We start from the raw sequence: 4,483 nt of genomic DNA, 5'->3' as shown, positions 1-4,483 counted from the left end.
CTCACAACGTTGCAACGTTTAGAAAGTCGTTAATTTTGTTTCTGTATTTTCCGTCGTTGGGTTTCCTCGTCATGTCGATCGTCGCGAATCCGAAATCGTCACTGTTCCAGCAAGAAGAGCAGCGTTCCGAAAATTGATTGATCAACAGGCCGTTGAGTTTAGTTCGAGAAAAACGAGGTTTTCGGATTGTACCCAACCATGGAACTCAACGAGGGCGTGGTTTGGAAGATCGGAAAAACTGAAAGTCACGTTCGAGGTTGACAACGTGAAAATCAATTTGGGTGAGAAAAACAGCTGGAACAGGTATCCCGGCACGGTGGGACTGTGGGAACTCATCACCAAAAAAGCAGCCAAGAGATTACACAGACGAAGATTACCAAAGTTACAAGGAAATTTTGATCATGACGGATGCCTTGTACCAAAACAACGAGGCAACGCAGAATCGCGTCAAATCCAGCAGCAGCGAAAAATACAAGAACCTCATCAAGCCGATATGGAACCAGGTCTAAACAGGCAGCGGAGTCAAACTCTACAACACCCTGCCCAAAGAGTTTGTGTGGGTGGACGACGTGCGCAAGCTCATAGACAGGTTGTTGGTTATTGCAGGAGAGGAGAATGCAGGCAACAGCAACTTTCGCAACGAGAAGGTAGGAATTGTGGACATGGTTAGCTCCAAGCTTGCCAACTTCATTGTGAATGACGACAAAAGCATAGGGTACCTCATCAAAATCATCAACACCCTACCTCCGAAATTTTGGAACGTGACCGAAGGTCGAGGTCTCGTGAACGACATCATCAACAAGCTACCCTTCAAGATGCACTTGCCAGGTTACCAGTACCGCGGCCCCGGTACCAAACTCGAACAGCGACTAAAGAGAGGCGACAAGGGTGTGAATCCCCTGGATGCTGCATGCAAGGATCACGATATTGCCTACAATACCAATACCGATCTCGATGTACGTCATGATGCTGACAGAAAGTTAGAGCACGCAGCTTTCGGGAGACTCGTCAGCAGAGACGTCTCGCTGGGCGAACGGGTCGCCGCATTAGGTACGACCATCGCCATGAACACAAAACAAAAAAAATTGGGGTGGGGTCTATAAATAACAACCTACCCGAACTGCTCTGTAAAAAAAAAATGATAAAGGTATGATCACCAAATCCTCTGACGGCATCCCAGGGAGTCACAAGCAGACAGATATTATCGCTACGTTCAAACCAAACTCTGAGATCATGGAGCCAATTATCTACACACCCTCCCCACCGATATACTTTCCTGTATCTCGTAATCGCATAGACAACATAGAATTAGCAGTGACAAACAAGAAGGGGGCGGGGTGGTTGATTTTGCAGGAGCCGTGACCACTGCCGTCGTGGAGATTAACATATAATAAATAACCATCATGGAACAAATCGAAAGTTACGAGTTGCAGTCCTTCCCTCCCAACCGTCGCACGTTTGCCAACCTTAACGAAGCGAATCGAGAGATAGAATACGATGTGGACGTCGGGGATGGATTCATTCACCCTCACAGAGCTGATTTGTACGTCAAGTTTGATGTAGTGAAGAGAGACAACGGCGAAGCATTTCTTGCCAACGCAAACCTAAGACTCGTAGATAATTTTGTGCCGTACCTATTCTCGCAGGTGGAAGTTAGAAAGCACGGCACCGTCATCGATAGGGTTGATTACCCCGGGATTACCTCGACTGCCGTGGGAACACTGAAACTCTCCAAGACCGATGCAGCATACTACCAGGCAGGGGGATTCGAAGCAGGTACAAAAATCAAAACTCAAAGTCACACAGTACTGTTTCCCATGCGTCTGCTGCCCGGTTTCTTCTCGGACTACAAGGAGATCATGTGGAAGGGTGGTTTGCGCGTCACTTTTCGCAGAGCTGCCAACGACAACGACGCACTGATGCGATACAGCACTTTGGGCCCGGACGGGACTACCTTGCTTCCCAACACACTACCCGACGCTGCCAAGTGTCTTGTAAGGTCCATGGAGCTGCGCGTGCCAGTGGTAGAATACGAATCAAACTATGCTCTCAAGTACAAAGCCGACATCCTGAAGAATCCTCAAGTGTCCATTCAGTTTTATGGCTACCAGTGTGTGCAAAAACCTGCTTCCGGCAATCATTTCGAATTTGACGTAACCACGCAATTCAACAACATTCGGTACGACATGCCCGAGTTTGCAGCCGTACTCTTCCAGACAGGAAGGGGTAACAATCAGGAGAAAAATTCAAGCCAGTTCGACAACTGCAAGATTAAGAACATTTACCTCAAAAATAGCAGGAACGAAGTTTTCCCACGTGAGAACTACAACCTAAACATCGCAGAAGAGGACTACCTGAAACTGTACGAGGCGTACACAGCTTACAAACGAGTGACTTCCGGTAACGTGGACGTGTACTACAATCCAAACGAGTTCATAGCTCGCAGACCCATGTTCGTCATCAACACATCTAAAAGAAAGCAGGTGGTTGTTAACGATCGCACCAACATCAAGATTGTGTGCGAGTTCCACGATGCCTTGCCTGCCGACACTCTGTGTAGCGTGTGTAGCGTCATCCTCATCGCGGAGAAAACTTTTGTGTATGATGTCAGGAACGAGCGAGTAACCGAACAGTTTTAAGAAAAAAAATATATACTGACCAAAGGTCCTTTGTTAACCTGCAACGCTGTGTCCAGGATGTACTGCAAGAAGTGGAGGTTGATAATGAAACATCTTCTTACAATATATATACACACTGCCTGTCAACACCTTGTTTTGTGGTCAATCTGAAAATATAATAAAATTAAATCATGCTTGAGCGCGCAAAGGAACTTCCCCTTTGGCCATGCACATGCCCCTTAACTTGCCCCGTAGGACACGTTCTGTTCTCTTACGAGAATTAATATAGGTTGTCATAGAACCCTCCAATTCATGACTTAGCAAAAAATCTGTTTGCGGATTCATCACGTACGCCTATACGTGAGAAAAAGTATGAATATGTTCGGAAATCGAAAATAGCGACCGGAAGTGGGGTTATCTTAGAAACGGTAAGACTTAGGAAAAATCTGTTTGTGGATTCAGCACGTACACCTATACGTGAGAAAAAGTATAAATAGAACCTATGTTCGGAAATCGAAAATGGCGCCCGGAAATAGGGTTATCTTGGAAACGGCAAAACTTAGAAAAAATATGTTTGCTGATTCATCATGTACGCCTATACGTGAGTAAAAGTATGAATAGAACCTATGTTCGGAAATTTGAACGAAGCGAACAGAGAGATCGAATACGACGTGGACGTAGGGGACGGGTTCGTTCATCCTCACAGAGCGGACCTCTACCTTCAATTCGACGTGGTGAAGAAGGAAAGCGGAGACGCGTTTCCCGCAGCAGCAAATTTGATACTCGTGGACAACTTCGTGCCTCACCTGTTCTCGCAGGTGGAGGTGAGGAAACACGGTACCGTCATCGACAGAATCGATTATCCAGGCATCACGTCGACGGCAGTGGGAACATTGAAATTATCGAAAACAGACGCAGCATACTACCAGGCGGGAGGGTTCGAAGCCGGGGCGAAAATATCGACGAGAAGTCACACAGTGCTCTTTCCCATGCGTCTGCTGCCGGGATTCTTCTCGGACTACAAGGAGATCATGTGGAAGGGAGGACTGAGGATCACGTTTCGAAGAGCGGCCAACGACAACGACGCACTGATGCGATACGCTACTTTGGGTCCGGACGGCACCACGCCGATAGCCAACACTTTACCCGAAGCAGCCAAGTGCGTCATCCGGAGCATGGAATTGAGAATGCCGGTGGTGGAATACGAGATAAACTACGCCCTCAAGTACAAAGCGGAGATCTTGAAAAGTCCGCAGGTACCGATTCACTTTCACGGTTACCAGTGCGTGCAGAAGTTGGCGTCGGGGAGTCACATGGAATTCGACGTGACGACGCAGTTCAACAACATACAGTTCGACATGCCAGATTTCGTCGTAGTGCTCTTTCAGACCGGGAGGGACAAGAATCAGGAAAAAAATTCCAGCAAATTCGACGACTGCAAGATCAAGAACGTTTATCTGAAAAACGGTAGGAACGAAGTGTTCCCGCGCGAGAATTACAACCTCGACATGACCAAAGACGATTACCTCAAACTTTACGAAGCTTACACGGCTTACAAACGCGTGACCAAGGGAAGTGTGGACATGTATTACACGCCCAGCGAATTCAAAGCACGGAGACCCATGACCGTCATCAACACATCTAAGAGAAAGCAGGTGGTGGTCAACGATCGCACCAACATCAAGGTCGTCTGCGAGTTCCACGACGCGCTGCCTGCCGATACTCTATGCAGCGTCATCCTGATTGCAGAAAAGTCCTTCGTCCACGACGTGAAGAACGAGAGGGTGACGGAACAGTTTTAAAATTCATAAAAAATTGCCACATACTAAAAATCAACATCCAACACATTTTAGGTTATATAAAAT

Source organism: Lepisma saccharinum, chromosome 20 (genome assembly GCF_977018435.1).
Source record: "Lepisma saccharinum chromosome 20, izLepSacc3.1, whole genome shotgun sequence".
Taxonomy (NCBI): Eukaryota; Metazoa; Arthropoda; class Insecta; order Zygentoma; family Lepismatidae; genus Lepisma; species Lepisma saccharinum.
The sequence above is the reverse complement of the archived record's forward strand: the minus strand, read 5'-3'. Positions refer to the sequence as shown.